At 39.2% G+C, this 19100-nt stretch overlaps 1 long non-coding RNA gene across 1 annotated transcript in view; it reads left to right on the top strand.

Moving 5' to 3' along the window:
- LOC117676728 (uncharacterized) overlaps window positions 1-9463 on the top strand; it is an 81296-nt gene extending 71833 nt beyond the window's left edge. Inside the window, exon 5 of the long non-coding RNA XR_004594478.3 lies at window positions 4890-9463. This is a non-coding gene — a long non-coding RNA (uncharacterized LOC117676728). The remainder of the gene's footprint in view (window positions 1-4889) is intronic.
- The last annotated feature ends 9637 nt before the right edge of the window (window positions 9464-19100 follow it).

The following is a 19100-nucleotide window of genomic DNA, read 5'->3' as shown; positions in this document are numbered from 1 at the left end:
GCATGCTTGCCACATATACATTTCATTGTGCTTGTAGATCTGCCATTCCCCCTAAAATGGAGCATATGCTAGAGCTCTAAGCACTCATGAGAATAATTAATTTCATGCATACTGGCTTTATTTTGGATGCCTAAAGGGTGACTTTGCATGTTGTTTAATTATTGCTAAGAAAGAAGGAAAACTTTTTCCCCCATAATGCTAGAGCAAGGAAGAGGTACCTTATAGAAGTAATGTTGATGAATATAATTCTTTTTGGTTTCTTTTAATATGCATCAGTTGATGATAAGACGCACTTATTATTTTAATGGAAGAGAAATAACTTTTCCTTGCAGTATATAAAATAGATCTATCTGAATTATGAAATGCATCATCTTTGTTAGTTTTGTTTAGACACATATCAAAGTTGAGATCTTGGCTTTTTCTAATGCAGAGAATTATTGCTTATGTTTAAAGAATTATTTCATAAAAGAGTGGTTTAAAAGCCTCCAAGTGTTTTCTGTGCCATTTGCGCAACACAAATTTAAGCTGTAATCATTGCTATAATTTATTTCAGCCTATTGCTAACTAAACAGAGCAAAGTATTGAAGGGTAGTCCTAATCCTCCTCTATGTACTCTGGAGTTAGTTTAACTTCAGATCATACGTTAACAGTAGTAGAGCTACCAGAATTGCACTGCAGAAATGTGTACAACCACTAGATGGCAGCAAACAGCCATTGTTTTCTGTATTATTTTGATGCCATTTTGCAAGCCAGATCTGGTAACTCTAGTTTAGTGGCACATCTTTGTATGAATAAAAAACCTTTTAAGTAAATTAAAATGTCTTAAAACATCCCAATTAATTAAAAATGATTAATTTTCTCCATTGTCTCCTCCTCAAAGACAGGATATTTTGTGTCCAGTTTTGCTGAGCTCTGGAAAACACATATTCTTCACAGCCTAACAGCAGCATATTTTTAATGCCAATTTAAGACATATCAAAGTGTCTGCTTGAACATGAAATAATTCTGGAATTACAGTAATAATTTACATTGTGTTTTGCTGACTTAAAAATATAGGATCACAAATGTCATAAACCACTAAAATGCAAAGAGGCCCAAAAGATGAAAGAACCAAAACATTCATATCAAAATTAGACAATTTTACCATTTTATTCTCAGCAAAGACATTATCTCTGAGATAAAAAGCTGCTTTTTATTTCAGATAAAATCTAGTTGAAAATCTAAATGAAGTATTTAATGCTTTTTCCTTGCTTATTTTAGATTGATAATATTAAGTAAGATATAAGCATGACTCAGAAACAGAATTACTGTTCAGAAACAGAATTACTGTTAATTTGTATTACTAGGGGATTGATCACATCAGATTCCATAGCAATACTGATGATTCACTCCTGATCATATATTGTACTGCTTATGACTATTTAGATAAAATGCACAAATATGTTAATGTTCTGCTATCATATCGGAAATTCACAATATTTCTGCAGTAAAGTCACATTTCCCATTATTGCAATAATAGCATTATTGTGGAAGAAAGAAAATACTAGTCATGATATTAGTAACACCAAAATAAGCTCATTTATTAACGGAAAAGAATCTTTACAAAGTAAAAGTAGTTAAAAATATCCTTGAAATGTAATTGGAACATGATATCCATAAAGTTTAGATTTTCAGAAAAGGCTTCAGTAATTTGTCAAAGATTATTTCCAAAAAAAAGCATTTCATATATTCAAGTCAAGTTCTTACACAGAGCTTGATGAGGATAAAATTATGTAGGCTGCACAACAGTCAACTCTTCTGAAAAGTTCACTTTATCTATGACACAGGTATGCCACTTATAACTCCTGCTTTCTGAAGGTCAGCTCCATTCAGAGTGACAAATTTGGAATTCTTATGCTTTGCTGGTTTTTTTTTTTTTTTTTTAATCTTTGGCCAGTCTTTGAGATTAGATTTAACATGATACTTGCCCAGAGCTTGCAAAAAAAAACAAACATTTGTAATATGATTTTCTTTGGTTAGGATCTTGATTATGCAAATTAAACTACCTATGTATTATTGATGAAAATGGCACTGTATGCATGTGACAAAACAACTATGCTACCTATGTTCATTTTTTAAAATATTGATAGTGATGGATTAGTTTGTGCAAACATACTGATTAGTTATGGCTATTTGCAGTTTATTTTCTAATTGATTAGTTAATTGTGATTAACTAATCATTGTATAAAGTGACTCTCATATATTTATTATCTGGATTGTTTTAACATTTTGTTTTTGTAAGCAAACAACAATTAAAACAACCCAAATAATAAATTTGGGGTCAACAAGCAAAACCACCCTAACAAGCAGAGCATGCTGAATCTCCTGGCCCAAAAAAACCTGGGGACACAGCCAGTCTTCAGTTCCTTGAGAAAGGCAAATGCAATGTTTTTCAAACTTTAAGATATGTGGAATGGGGGGGGTGGCTGGGGAATTCTGGGAGCTGCACACCTTAAAAGTTGTGAAAGCTTGAGAAAACTGGGCCAACAGATTTGGGGCCATTGGATCTCTGAAGGGATGCCATTCCAAGGGCAGCCACTACCACAGAGAAGGCACAACTCCTCGTTCCAACAGGATGGCAATGCTTAATAAGAAAGTACCTGGAGTATGCCGATGTGGTATAACGCCATATGGATTCCCAGGAGGGATGGTGTACATTCCAGAGGAGCAAAAGACAGCAAAATTTAGATAGTTCGTGTGGGAGGAAGTTCATCCTTAAGAGTTTTCAGTATATATGTTTAATGGTGCAAGTAGACTGTTTTAGTTTGACAAGAATTCTGTCTATAGGTGAGGAGCAATAAAGTAAAACTATTATACTTAGTAGAGTTTCTACTTGTCTTTCTCAGTTATTGAAGCCTGACACCCTCTCTGCAAGATCTTCTGCGATGAGCAGACCACGGTGACATGTGTTCCTGCAAAAAGCCTGGCTCAGTGCCATGCGGTTTTATAGGTGATAAGCAGCATCTTGAATTGCAACTAGAAGCCTAGTTTTTTGTGCCCCCCCCCATTTTAGGTTACCATTTTAAAGTTTATGCTGCCTGGATTCCTAATTTTAATCGCCCTTTTCTTTTGTCAGACGTGTGTAGTCTGAGCAATTATCTTAGCATTCTTTGCTTTCAATATTATTTTTAGCCACATTTCTTTGCATGTATTTTTCTTAATTACTGTGATATTGCCAATTCAGTTTTGGATATTTGCCTACCGATTTGGTTAATGACTGCAATAAAGTTGTTCTATTTCAATATGTGAGAAAGTCTTTCCAATTAATCAAAAATGAGCTGGTAGATTATATTTGCCTCATATGTAAGCTGAATCTAAATAGCCAGCCTATCTCCCCTTCACTTTCCAATCCCCTCTCCCCCAATTTAAATCCTACTATGTATCATTCTAGCTATTTTATCTATTTTATGAAGTGAGGTGCAGCTCACGGAAGCTTATGCCTTTTAATAAAATGTCTTGATTCGAAAAAGCACTACCTGACTTCTGATTTTTTTCCCCACCATAAACTAATATAGATCTCTTTCAACAATTTCCCGGATAAATAACTCTCAATAACTTTTTCCTTGAGATGGATTATTTTATAGTTTCAAGGATACTTGATATGGTCAGACATTGATTGAAGCTTTCTGATGCCTGCCTGAAGCTGCCCCACTACCAACAGTTCTCTTTTCTTCACCACCGGCCCTGATCTTTAGATCTTCTCCTATCAGTGTTTTCTTGAACTGAAACCCTTATTGCATTCTGTATTTTGCTCCCTCAGCAACCAACATTAGTCATTCTACAATCAACAATAAACCTATTCAGTTTTTTTAAAGTCAGTTTGAAGGTTCATTGTCATGGCAACCGTATGACTGCCATGTTAGCCTTGTGCTAATAAATTTTAACAAAAGCATCCTTATACTTTATTTGATTTTATTCTTACTCAATACTTGCTTACAGAATATAAATATTGTATTACAATGCATAAGCAGATAAAATAATATTTCTTGCTTTGCTGATGAATATAACCAGGAAGTTTTGGGTTGCTTGTGCATTCCAGTTCAATAATGTTTACTAAATTTGGCATTCCACAATAAAGATATGCCTTGGTCAAGTCAGATAGTAAGTCCATTTAGCTCAATACTGTCTGGTTTGTTTGTTTTTTCTGAATAGCAATTATTTTACAGATTCTGACTGCGAAAGCAATGTTTTCTAACTGCATAGTCCAAGGGCTTTGATAATCTTCAATTTAAAATTTACCTAAACCGTGATCCATGCTAACTCAGTATCTCCCTCAGTACATATTACTGAGGGAGATACTTGGTTAGCATAGCAAATTTTACATTCATAATATCTAGTGAGAAATGGGAATAAATGAATGTGCCATACTGATATCCCCACTTTTACAGTATGAGCTTCATCCGAATGCAGTTACAAACTTCCTTATACTTTGTAGAAAAAAAGGCAAGCATTTCAAAGATTTTGCCTTCATTACAGTGGAAACATTTCCATTTCAGGGTATTTAAACTTATTGCTTGATAGCAGTATGTTATTTAGTCTTTACACTTCCTTTGAAGTCATCAGTATCCCAATTTCCTTTTCTGACAAAATTGGCTCTGGGGGGAAAGAAGGAATACTTCACTCATTTTATTTCTCAGCCACATGCTTTCTTTGGGTCTGATCCTGTTGTGCTTAATGCTTAAAAGCTTCCAAACAGTAATGTGTTTTGGGACTGGTGTTACATACGCCCTGAGTCTTCCAAGAGGGGCGGCATACAAATTGAATTAATAAATATTTTTTTTTCAAATGTGAATAGGCTTGATACTAAGCCACTGGTAAATAAAAAACATGTTATTTTGTTTTGTTTACAGATTTGTAATAGCTTTTTTTCATTATCAAAAGATCAGTTTCTCTGGAGAGCAAAAGAAAGACTTTCTAATTCAGGTAAAGTAATCATTTTTAATCTTTGCAATGGGGAAGGAATCTTAACATTTATTTTATCTCTCTTTTTATACACAATTAATAATGAGACACGTTCTCCGAAAAACAGTCTATCTCCTAATACTGTGCTAGCGAGGGACAAAGCAGATTAGAATTTCTGAGCCAAGGCAGAAAGCTTTGAAACAAGAAAGAAAGGAAAAGTATATTAAAGAAAATTATAGCTAGCCCATAGGTTTTATAAAACCTATCTGAACATTGACTTCATTCAGATGAGAGTACCCTAATGTACGATGTCTCACACTATTCTCCAGACTGTGATCCTCCCTAGGGAGTTGCATTACTAATAAAGTACAGGAAGTCCCTGTTTAAGGATGGCAGTTGGGATGGCGATTTCTGTTGCTAAATGATGTGGTTATACAATACAGTCACATAATGGCGCTGCTTAATGATGGCAGTTCCAGCAGTTCCAGTTGTTGTCATTTAATGAATCATGTGATGTTATTAATGTTGCCACATCATACCATCCCTTCCCATCCCATCCCATCCCATGCAAATTCCAGATTTCTCTATAATCTGCTCAGGAGGCATTAATGGCAAGGATATTCCCCTGTTATTTCAGCCTTTTGCTTCTGTTAAGAGCTGTAGAGTTTAAAGTCCTGCAGACTGACCAGCATATTGCTATTGCATAATTCTGAAAGAGTACCAGCACGGCATGGCATGGCACAGCATAGCAATGCTGTATCCAGGTGCTTATAGAGAGAATAACAAAATTGTGGCACAGGAGACTTATCTGAAACTGGACAGGAGGGCAGATGCCTTCATTAGCCTGAAGCAACTGTGACTCCAGTCTTTGCTTATGCAATGAAAGGGGAAGCATAACATAAGCTTGGTTTAGACTTATCCACAACTGTGTGTAGGTGTCAATGCATACCAATCTGTGAAGGAATAGATAGGTAAGTGTAGGGTGCAGATGGTTACAGGCGGGCTGATGTGCACATCTCCCAAATCTGAATTACATGTTGTGTGGAGATATGTGTCCTGCATGCTAATTGGTGGATCTGACTTTCTATTAGGATATTTTCTGTGCTTCATTGTTTCAACATGTTCCGTTCCCCCTCCAGTCAGAGTGTTAGCATTCACAGAAGTATGAATGCAGCACTATGCAACCATCTCCGAATAATACATACATACTTTCTCTGACATGCAGAAGTCTAATTCCCACAATAGTCCATGCGGGTTGTAACTCTGCTTGCATACTGTTGGGAAAAAAAAACATTATATAAACACCAGTAGGGGAAAACACTATTTTAGCCCCAGTACAATTAAGGTTGATTTAAAGCTGTCTTATTCATGGACCAGGGATAAGATGGCAACCTCACTGGCAGAAAATAATATGTTGCCAGGGCATGTTTGTATTGCAAGATGTAAGTGAGCAAGTCCTACTTCAGGTTGGTGGCCTCTTTGCATAATGCATTTGGTCTCAGAATTATCCCATGGCTGTAGTACATTAGAATACAACCAATGTATTCTTTTAAACTAGGAGCCATAGCTTCTTTCTCTTTTTTCTTTTGCCATATGGATGGAAAAGAAAGCAAAACGGCCTCAATATGTTTATAAAAACACTACTTTCTTCTGGTTGACTAGAATTAGGTTCTATAAACTGCTATACCAAATCTCAGTGTAATCAATAATAGAGGAATTATAATAACTTTTGGACCCGTTGCAAATCTGTGAAATATTATACAGGTAGTCCTCAACTTATGACCAAAATTGATCCCAAAATTTATGTTGCTGAGCGAGACATTCGTTAAGTGAGTTTTGTCCCATTTTATGACCTTTCTTTCCACAGTTGTTAAGTGAATCATTGCAGTTGTGAAGTTAGTAACACAGTTGTTAAGTCAATCTAGTTTCCCCATTGGCTTTGCTGGTCAGAAAGCCACAAAAGGCAATCACAGGACCCTGAGACACTGCCACCATCATAAATATGAACCAGATGGCAAGCATTTTAATTTTGGTCACATGACCATGGGGATGCTGCAACATTCGTAAGTGTGAAACACAGTCATAAGTCATTTTTTCAAGGGCCGTTGTAACTTTGAACAGTCACTAAATGAACTGAAAGACAAGATGTCATGATCCCATTGGAGCCTTGGTCTGAGGAGGAGGATGAGACAGAGCTGGGGCTGATGGAGGAATGACTGGAGGAGCAAGATGAGGCAGTCCCGGGTCCCTAGGGCCTGGGAAGGGTCGCCAGTGAAGGAGAAAGGGTGCAGGATGAGCAAGCGAGGGGAGAGGAGAGGGCAGGCAGTGGAACAGAAGAGCAACAGAGCTCCGGCGATGAGCAATTACCTGCCCCCCCATCCCCAAGTACGGAGAATGGAGAGGCGGGATAAGTGCAGGGCGACCCAACAACTGAGGAGGAGGGTGCCCTGCTTCTCTTCATAAGGCTTACCTGGGGAAGGAGATTTAAAGAGACGCCATTGGGAGGGGCACCTGTCGGGAACAAGTGTTGCCTTCTCCAGTCTCACATGCTGTTACCGACGTCTGGATATTTTGCTGTGCCTTGCCCTGCTTGTCTTGTCCTGTTTGCCTTGCTTGCCTGGCCTGGCTATGTGCGAGTTTGCAGTGACACAGTTCTGCTCCGGGTTGTGCTGCAGTCCCATTGAACACTTCCTGTGACGAGGACTCCCTGGAACCAAATTTCTTGAACTGCGGCTGCTCTCAGAACTGTGCTCCTCCTCTGGACTAATAGCAGCCAGGAACTATTGCAGGTGCATGTTTAGAGCTTTGCTCCTGTACTTGCAGTGAATGGTGGGACTTTTGGGGGAAAGTTGGAGCAATAAAGGGGAATTAAGCCTTCGTTCTGGCTGTGTTGCTTCCGTGCCAGCCCCGGGTCATCCCATAAGGATTACCTGTAGATCTCTTTTGACCTGGGCATGTTATCATCTGTTTTCTCTCTCTTTGCTCTTTCTTGTCCCTCCCTAGATTGCTTTGAGTTCCTATACTAAAACCATTTCTGCACAACACAGCAGGGCATGTTCCCTACCCCATGGCTTCGCCTGCAGACTTTCCCAGCTTTCCTCAAAACCACCAGTACTATTCTCTTCTTCTCATCTGCCTTACGGGTTGTATAATCACCTCAGTTTTCCCCTCTGACTTACAATTTCTGCCTTGTTGGTTTTCAATTATGGTACCAATGTCAAGATTTCCTTATCTCCTACTCCACAAGTTGTCAGCTGGTGAATTTTCAGGCTGAATTATGTTATCATTGGATTCAAAGACATTACATATTCTGCCAGCTGATTTAGCACTTAGTGAAGTGGCCCAAGGATCTAATGGGAACTACAGTTGACTCTATAAATCTAAAAATTGCACTTCAGTTTGAGGAACTGTTCTCCTGAATCTGGCTTGTTTTATATTATTTCTTATTACAGTGGTCTAATTATAATGGTCTTAGGAAGCTGACCTCTGTATATTTATAGCACACAACTTTATCCTGCCACAGGGATCTAATGGTAGATCTTGATATACAGTACTACCCTGATATACTATCCATTTTTGAGCATGTATACCTGATGTAGCAATCTTATAGCCATACAAAAATAGCCCAGTTTTCCCATAAAATCTTGTAAACGATCAGTCCATGAGTTATGTTTTATGAAATAGTGATGGAAGGCTTCTGTCGCCTGGAATATATTTTATTAAATCTGGACATGGCTTTAACGTTACTGAACTCCTGAAATATTGTAGTCTCAGTAAAATCCAACTTTGGAATATTCTGATTTTTAGGAATGCACTACTTTGTGCCCCTTTCCATCTGCTAAATTCCAAAAGAAAAGACCTGCACATTAAATAATGAGTAAATTCTGACCTATTTTCCATTGCATGTAATGTATTCCACAGATTAACATTTTGAGAAATGCTACTTTCCATTCAGGAAATACAGAATCCAGGTTTTACTAGGCAGGTTTATTGTCATTGCCATTGTTATGACAGATAGTCCTTGTTTAGCTACTACAATTGAGACTAGAAACTCTTTAAGTGAAACATCATGTGACTGCAATGGGATTATGATTCCACTTCAATTAAATGTATTATTGCAAATTGTTAAACTGAGATATCATATGGCCACGACTTGTAGTTTTACTGCCAATTTGACAGTGCTTGTCAAGTAAATACAGTCAAGCCAGTTGTGAAGTATGCAAATTGTGATTATGCAACTGCAGGACACTATGATGGTTGTAAATGCCCACCAGTTCCAAAACTATCAATCACATGACCATAGGATCACCACAATGTTTATAAATTCAAGGACTGCTTATAAAGTTATTTTTTTCACGCTGTTGTAACTTCAAACAGTCCCTAAACGGAGCAGTTATTAAGTGAGTTCTATATATTATTTACATATTCAGAAAACAAAGTAAACCATTAAATAGGTACTATATTTTTCTGTCTGTAAGATGCCCTCATGTATAGGCTGCATCCCCACTTTTCTTACCCAAAATTCAGAAATCAGAAATCAAAAATTGTCTCAGGTGGCAGGGGTGGGGCCTGTGCATAAGGCGGCAGCCCAGGGCCAAAGCACCGGAGGAACACCAGAGGGTTGGGGAGTGGGTGGGCATCTTGCCTGCAACACCCATGCCAGCTGCCCCTTCCTGGCCAGAGCTGGAATGCTTCCATGTTTAAGTGCTGGTAGATGCTGGCCTTCCCTCTGGTGGGCCTGGGCCAGGGGTGAATTTCACTTACCTTCCCTATCGGTTCGCAAATGTGCATGCACCGTCGTCCGCGCATGCACAAAGCCTTCTGCGCATGTACAGAGGCTTAAAATCGTTGCAAAGAAGTGACATCATGATATCTGTGCAGGTGGGCGGAGCCTCTCACAGCCACCGCTACCCGTTCACCTGAGCCGGTTAGAACCGGCTGAATTTCACCCCTGGCCTGGGCACCTGCTGGAGAGATATGGGCCTGTTTCAGTGCCTGGTGCCCAGATGCCCTCGCTTCCTCCAAGCATTTCATTGTCTACCTGATTTCCAGCTCCATAACGTTTCTCTGTTGCATTTCTCGCCATCATGTGCAGGGAAACAAATGTTTGTGGGATTTTAAAAAAAGTTAAATCAATAAATTCCAACTTCTCAAGATTTTTGTTGTTGTTGTTGTTGAGAAGTTGGAATTGATTGATTGAAGGTTTTTTTTGGCTCACAAATTTGTTTCCCTGCAGATGAGGTGAGAAATGTGACGGAGCTGGAAATCAGGGAGGCAAAGAAATGCTTGTGGGAAGCGAGGGCATCTGGGCGGTGGTGGGTAGAGCAAGCTCTGCAGTGTGGCATTGCGCTGCAATTGAGAAATGGGAAACTGAGTCGCAGCGCAAGGGAAGGGAAGGAGGAGGCCGCTTTCCCTCTTTCTTCTCCCTTCTCCTCCTTCCCTTGTGCCAGCTGCTCCATTTCCCATTTCTCCATTGTAGCGCAGCACCCAGGATCCACTTTGATAGCGGGAGAGGATAATTTAAGAACCGGTTCACCCAAGATCAGGTTGGCTGTTGTAGGAGGCTTGTCCTGAATCTGCGACAGAGCTAGAAGATGGAGATTGGCCACGCCTCCCACGACAGCTAACCTGACCCTGGGTGAACTGTGGTTCTTCTCTCAGCCCCCTTGTATAAGATGCCCCTCCATTTTTAGGTAAATATTTTTTAAAAAAAGTATCGTCTTATACAGAGAAAAATACAGTAATCGGCCCTCACAGCCTTTATGCTGAATGTATGGCTCATTTGTCAGCCTTACCAGTAGGCCAGGGAGGAAACATGACTAGATAAATTAATTATACTTTATTGTAAAGGTACATTAACAGAAACTTGGCAGTCTGTAAGTACTATTCTCCCACTGTCATCTTTACAGCCTGAGAACTGAGGGAGAGTCCCTTCTGTGCCTCTTGTCCCACCCACTATGCAGCTGTCTTTATCTGACCATTCCCCGGAGCATCTCTTCTCCCCGTTTCTCAAGGTCTTTTCCAGATACCATCACATATTTTATAGTCTGTATTCCTTAAAGTTCCTTAAACATATTGAAGCCCAACAGCAGTTGCATTTATGTACTTATTTGTGTTCTATTTTATACTTTCCCTTTAATTCAGAAGCTGAAAATGGCATACATAATGCTCCCCTCTCTTGTTAATCCACCTAACAACAACCCTGTCCGTTGGATGGGTTAAGAGTGTGTGACTAGCCCAATGTCATCTAATGAGTTTATCCTATGACTGATGATGGACAATATCCCTGCTCCTAATCCAATACTTTAATAATCTACTATAATAGCTCTCTTTAATAGCTGTTTTAATATTTAATAACATCATATTTAATATTTAATCAGATTTAATAGCTGGCAACTTCCCAGATTATCAAGTTTACCATTTATTTCTGAAAACAGTAGTGGGAATTATTTACATAATTCCTATTTAACTAGTCAACAGCAATGACTTATCTCATTTGACACCAGGAATTAATTTTGTCCCATATTAAGACATTTGGTGAGCATAATTGGTTCTTTCCTTTCCAGGGTGCAGCAAAGCTTGTTTGAGTCCCTGAGTTTTTCCTTAAATAGTAAATCAGAACATATTTTTGGCATTCATCCAGCATGTAAGTGAAACCTTGTAGATAGTTTGCCAATAAAAGGATATGTTATTCTAGTACGGATCAGAATAATATCTGGATATTCTTTTGTTACAATTGCTAAAGTGGAGGAGGTTCCATCCAATTACTTTTCCTACCATATTCATCTCCAGAGAAATTGATCTGACCCTTACAATCATATTGGGGGAACACAAACTTTTAAACACTAAGATAAACATTGTGTTAGAGAACTTTTGCAGAGTTAGATAAATTAACAAGATCAGATAATTTTTTCCTGTTTGAGGAAAAGTTGCAATATATTAATATCTTTTACCCAAAAGTTCAGAATGACATTGTTAGTTATATATTTAAAGAAAATGACTAGGTATTCGGATTATCCTTGCTGTTTCTGGCACTAGACTTCTTCTAACCTGACTTCTGGCCAATCCGTATTATCATTTTTAATAGACTGTTGTGGCATAATGGAAAAAAGGGATTACTAACACTGTAAATATTTTGACACATGTTATCAGAATGCCGCTTGAACCATTTATTATGTGAGTGGATCCTGGGATAAGGTTACTGGTTACTCTGCAAATATATTACTCAACTATCAAAGTGCATATGGATATCTAGGGGGAGTCTGAACGCACCCATTAAGAGAAAGCAAATGAAAACATCAAGGATGGATTCAAGAAATATTATGAAGTTATGGATTTTTTTGCTGAGGAGAAGAGATATAGGCCATACCAATAAAAGCAAAAGCACTAAAACAAAAGTTTCAGAGATATGTGTTTCTTCCCCTGTCAATCAACAGGGAATAAAAACGCTTTACCAAAATTCCATCACAAAAGTAGAAGAAGCTTCATGAGATGAAGAACAAGCTACAGACTTTTTGGGATAATCCGTCCTTCCACAATTCAGGCCTACAAGCTAGTCTTCCAAAATTCAATCATGTTCCGCAAACATTTAGAGTACGTGATGCCCATCTCATTATTGCAGTGACTCTGGACAGCTTACAGAATGATTAAAAGGTTTAAAGGGTAATAAAAATAATCAAAATTAAGAAGATTAAATAAGAAACTAAAAACCAAGAAGACAAGCAAAATGGAGGTGAGTATCTTCTTTCTACTCCATCAGTCACCCTCAGCTTAGAGTGCTCCTATCAGGTCCCCAGGCCAGCCAGCAGAGCCAGATTTTAAGGCTGTTCCATGAATATATGGGCTGCTGATCTCACTTCCAGCAAGAGAATATTCTAAAGTTAGGGGCCGTAGCAGAAAAAGCTCTTTTCCTGTTCCTGCCAGTTGAAATTTTTTGGAAGATGGGATCTGAAGTAAGCTTCTGCCACCAAACACCTTGAGTTGAACCTAGAAGGAACCTGGCAACCAAGGCAACTCACACAACAGTGATCTGTGCCCTAGGAAACTCTAGAACTTTCCATACCACTGTGTTCCATACTAGTTGTAACTTCCAAATACTCTTCAAGGGTAGCCCCATGTAGAATATGTTGCAGTAATCCAACCAAGAAATGACCAGGGGCATGAGTGACTTATAACAATAGAATTGCAGTAGCCTTTGCATTGTCTGTTCCTTGGCTTTGTTTGCCTCAAAAGTCTAACAACATACTTGAAAGGCAGTATGATAGCAATAGCACTTAGACTTATATACCACTTCACAGTGTTTTACAGCCCTCTCTAAGTAGTTTAAAGAGTCAGCATATTTCCCCCAAGAATCTGGGTCCTCATTTTACCAATCTCGGAAGGATGGAAGTGTCAGGGTTCCAAGGAACACCCCCAACAAAATAAAGCTCAAAGTTCCAATTTATTAGAGATGTCATGTTGGCACATCTGGGAATACCCGAATCTGAAAGCTTCCAGGTTTTCTCCATCCAGCTAACAGTTCACAGCCCTGCCCCACACCCACAAGTTCATCACATTGTGATGAACAACTCTTCACACTCAACTGGATACAATCTTCCGGCAGTCTCCATCAGACACAGGCAGAAGTCCTTGAATACGGAATGTTGTTATGACTAACTTTCTACTGCTCCAACAACAGCCCCCTCCCAACTTCCCCAGCTAAAATATGTGGCAATTAAGAAGCAAAAAAGAAAATTGCCTTCCAAAACTGACAGGAAGGCTGAGTCAACCTCAAACCTGGTGAGATTCGAACTGCCAAATTGTAGGCAGCCCGCAGTCAGCAGAAGTAGTCTGCAGTACTGCATTCTAACCACTGCGCCATGATGATCATTAATATAACTTTATAGTTGCCAATGAAGAATCTGTATATTACCAAAACTCTTATTCCCAGAACCTTTAATTGGATGAAACAATGCATCATAAGGCAACAATTTTTGAACGAAGGTACCTCAGAAGGGCTAACGTAGAGAATGAGTCCAAAATCCAAGGCACATGACTCCAGTGGAATTGAAATTTGGCAAATTTTATAAAACAATTTATGACATAAAAATTATCACAAAACATTTTATAACATAATACTAAATGTCATAAAATATTTCCTGCGATCAGCTTCTGATAATTGACTATTCTACAGCAGGACATAGGCTACTTTTCAACGCAGATAAAATCTCCAGATGTCTCCCTGAGTTTTTAAGATTTCCCCCCCCCCCCACCCCCAACTACATTAGAAGCTCTGCCATCGTTGAAGGCATTGAGAAATCTGTTAAGGAAATATCTCTGAAATAATGACCCAATGGATCATGGGTTGTCTAATTCACTTTAAAATTAAAGCCTTAATTTTTAGAGTCTAATTTTACTCTATTGCAGATGTTAACATCCCCAGAATATTATAGTGTCTAATTTAAAGGGTGTGGGTATTTTGGGCTCAGCATAAGACATCTGTTACTAGGATATATAACTGATCTTTTTAACTTTATGTAAAATATTCTAAATCCTCATAGGCTGAATGGTTTATGGTAAGATATACTTAAAGGTACATGTGGAAATCTGTCCTAGAGGTTTGAAAATCTAATTCAAGGTGATTATCGGAAATGACTGATTTAATTCTAGAAATATTTTTGGGAAGGGAATTATTCTACCCAAGTCATTAAAATCTCCCATTATTTACAGCTTGATTGCTTGTTTTAATGACATGTTAATAATATTGAGCTGCTTGAAAAGAGATGCTGATGAGCTGATGTTGTGTTTTTTGGGGACTAGCATGGCAAAATGCTCATTTCATGAGTGATTATTCCAAAACAAGCATCATCCTATCAGTTTCATACAACACAAGCCACTGAACTAAAAAAAATGTTGCTTCTGAAAAATAGCGCTGCCTACATGAAATGTTTCACAAATGAGCTTTTTGTCAAACAATAGACTTTTTCCTTCTCTCCCTTCATTCAATCCAACAGTTTGGCTCTAGAAATTGCTGAACTCTTTAGATCTCTTTTTTTCCAGAGGAAAGGATGCATTGGCATCCTTCAGTCTCAAGAGACTATGGTATCGTGTTCTGGAAAGAGGTCCTAAAACAGCATCTAGTATGACTAAAAAGGCCAATTTGAGAGTGGCAATCTCTTCCACACTGAGGGCAGATGCATTCTGTCCCCTGCCCAGCCCCCAGATTTCACTGGTACCGGGACTGCCTCTTTCCCTCAGCCTGCCGAACAAGTGTCTCTTCGAATTGGAGAAGGCCATGCTGCGTCTTTAGCCTCTAAGCTGAACAATCGAAGGTCAAGGTTTCCCAGTTGTTAATGTCCGTTCCCAGGGCCTTTAGGTCTCTCTTGCAGATATCCTTATATCGCAGCTGTGGTCTCCCTCTGAGGCGCTTTCCTTGCATTAGTTCTCCATACAGGAGATCTTTCGGAATCTGACCATCAGCCATTCTCATGACATACCCCAGCCAGCGTAGACGTCACTGTTTCAATAGTGTATACATGCTAGAAATTCCAGCACGTTCCAAAACTGCGCTATTTGGAACTTTGTCTTGCTAGGTGATGCCAAGAATTTGTTGGAGACAGCGCATATGAAAGGTGTTCAACTTTCTCTGCTGCCATGTGTAAAAGGTCCAAGACTCACTGCAATACAAGAGTGTGCTCAGGACACAGGCTCTATAGACCTGGATCTTTGTATGTTCCGTCAGCTTCTTATTAAGCCATACTCTCTTTGTAAGTCTGGAAAATGTGGTGGCCGCTTTACCAATACATTTATTCAGCTCAGTATCTAAAGAGAGAGTGTCAGAGATAGTTGAGCTGAGGTACACAAAGTCATGGACGACCTCCAGTTTTTGTGCAGAGATTGTAATACAGGGAGGTGAATCCACGTCCTGACCCATGACTTGTGTTTTTTTCTGGCTGATTGTTAGTCCAAAGTCTTGGCAGGCCTTGCTAAAACTGTCCATAAGTTGTTGAAGGTCTTCAGCAGAGTGAACAGTGATGGCAGCATTGTCAGCGAAGTGGAAATCCTGTAAGCATTTCAGCTGGACTTTAGACTTTGCTCTCAATCTAGAGAGATTAAAGAGTTTTCTGTCTGATCTGGTCCGGAGGTAAATATCCTCTGTTGCAGTTCCAAAAGCATGTTTCAGCATGACAGCAAAAGAGATCCCGAATAAAGTTGGCACGAGGACACAGCCCTGCTTCACTCACTTTGAATATCAAAGGAATCTGAAGTTAAGCCATCAAAAACTACAGTGCCCTTCATTTCCTCATGAAAGGACCTGATGATGTTGAGGAGCTGAGGTGGACATCCAATCTTGGGGAGAATTTTATAAAGGCCATCCCTGCTAACCAAGTCAAAAGCCTTCATAAGATCTATGAAGGCTATGAAAAGTGGCTGTCTTTGTTCCCTGCATTTCTCCTGCAACTGTCTAAGATAGCTTAGACTGCTCACTCTGCTGAAGACCTTCAACAATTTATAGACAGTTTTAGCATGTCAGTAGTGGACCTGTTGGCTCAAAATCTACACTGTCATTCTGGATAGACTCTCTCTGCAAGCACCTGGAGCCTCTTCAGTACAACACGGGCAAACAGCTTTCCTACAACACTAAGAAGAGAGATGCCAGGGTAGTTGTTACAGTCACCCCTGTCAGCTTTGTTCTTGTACAGTGTGACGATATTTGCATCCTTCATGTCCTGTGGTACTCCATCTTCCCTCCAACAAAGACAGAAGATTTCATGCAGTTCAGTGGAGATGTTCTCTTTGCAGCACTTCAGAACTTCAGCAGGGATGTTATCTTTCCTGGGTGCCTTGCCAGAAGCAAGGGAGTCTAGGGCCGCATTTAGTTCTTCTAAAGTTGGTTCACTGTCAAGCTCCTCCAAGTCAGGCAGGCACTCAATGTTATTTAATGCTTCTTCAGTTACCACATTTTCTGTGGAATATAACTTAGAGTAGTGCTGCACCCAGCGTGCCATCTGCTGTGCTCGATCCTGGATAACTTCACCTGAAGTCTGTAGCAGACTTCAGAGGGGCAGATTTCTTCTGTGTTGGACCTAAGATCTGCTTGATGCTATCATACATCCCCTTGATGTTGCCTGTGTCAGCTGCTATCTGGATCCGAGAACAAAGCTGCAGCCAATAATCATTAGCACATCTCCTGGCGGTCTGTTGGACTTTGCTATGAGCAGCTCGCAGAACCTGTAGGTTGCGCTCACTGGAACAGGCTTTATATGTAATTAGAGCTCTTCTTTTTTCCTTGATGGCTGGCATCAACTCCTCCGAATGGGCTTCAAATCAATCTGCTGTCTTTCTGATCTCCTTATCAAATACTGACAAGGTGGTGTTATAAACAGCATTCTTGAAATATTCCCATCATTCAGATGCATTTACTTCAGCTGGGCCTGGGAGAGTTTCCTTGAGTGCTTGTGCAAATTCCTCCACTTTGCCCTGATGGCGGGTCTTGTTGATGTCAATTCGTGGTCTTCCTTCCTTCTTCGAGTGATGCAATCTCTTTGTCTGCAGTTTTATTCTGCTGCACACCAAGGGGTGGTCTGTATCACAATCAGCACCCTGTTAGCTGCGTGTGATTGTAATATTGGGGAGGTTGGAGCGCCTGGTAAGAATCAAGTCGAGCTGGTGCCAATGCTTCGATCTTGGATGTCTCCAAGAGACTCTGTGTTGAGGCTTTGTTTTAAAGTATGTATTGCTAATGCAAAGACCATAGTAGCAGCAAAATTCCAGCAGTCGTTGGCCATTTTCGTTCGTCTTTCTGAAGCCGAACTGACCTAAACAAGAGGAGCCAAGAACTATAATCAGCTCCAACTCTGGCATTAAAATCTCCAAGGATAAACAGTGGTTCTTTCTCAGGGATTTTCTTGATAGTAGCAGCCAGATCGTCATAGAATTTGTTTTTGGATTCTACCTAAGCAGGGGGTTGGACTAGAAGACCTCTAAAGTCCCTTCCAACTCTGTTATTCTATTCTATTCTAAGATAAAGTTTGGTCATGTAATAACAGCTGCTTAGAAAGAGAATGTAACCTTTAAAATTTGTTTCATTCTATAATACAAAGATTTTAAAATTTGTTCAGATTGCAGAAGTTGTTGGTTAAACCTCCCCCCCAAAAAAACTCTTGATCAAAATGCAAAGAATTGTAGCGAGAAAAAGTCACAATGAAATAAAACTTGTGCTCGCTATAATTTATTTATGCAAATTTATATATTCTTCTTATTTGAATTCCACAAAACAGGATGCCTGAATTACAGCATTGGAATCTGTTTTACTTTTTCTGTTGTATGGTTTTATATTATATTAAAATATATTTATATTTTTGAAGATTATGAATAATTATTTCAAACAAATATTTTTTGTTAAATAAATGTTCATGTATCCAATCTTTTTAACAGTAATGTTAAACCCCCTTATTTGCTGCAGGTACTGCTATTCATCTCTACATAAATTTTATGTGATCATTTATATCTTCTGTTTTAATTCAATATCCTAATACCTATTGCCCTAGGTATTCCATTATCAATTCTAAAGCAATCTTTAGGTGAGTAACTGCAAGTACAACTTCATTGACATATATTTTTCATTCATGTTCTTGGTTTGCTACGGCAACAAGCTGGTCGGTCAATCCCTATCACAATCAATGGATTGACATTTGGCTGATCCCTCCCCTCTCTCCCCAAAAGCAGACCCTGCACTTGTGGAGAAACTGTAGGAAGACAAAAGATAAAAAGAAAAAAGAATCTGAGATCACAACTTGAAAAATGCTCCTTTTGCTTTGAAAGAAGTTATGAATACTGACTAAACATTGGTACAATTTTCACCGTCCAATGTATGTACTTGCAAAAGGCAAGTTTTAAGAAGTCTCTAAAGGCACTCATATATTTCACCTGCAATAAGCCATTACCAGGAACAGGGCTTCTGCTCAAAGGGGATGTAGAGTCACCAGTTTCTTTAATTGCTCGTATGAAATGATAGCTAGCTGCCCCCGGCAGCCGTTGCATAGCTTCAAATAATATGTTTATTGATTCTGGTGAATCGTTTTTTTGCTTCCAGTCATCAGTCTGTTCATTTAACGGTTCAGCACAGTGGTTCAAGAATCAATCAACCTTTCTTCCTCCTAATCCATTTGAATTGGTAT

The sequence above is a fragment of the Pantherophis guttatus genome, chromosome 6 (assembly GCF_059756535.1).
Source record: "Pantherophis guttatus breed Tessera chromosome 6, ASM5975653v1, whole genome shotgun sequence".
NCBI classification, from domain to species: Eukaryota; Metazoa; Chordata; class Lepidosauria; order Squamata; family Colubridae; genus Pantherophis; species Pantherophis guttatus.
Note: the sequence above shows the minus strand (reverse complement) of the source record. Positions and strands in the feature narration are given on the sequence as shown.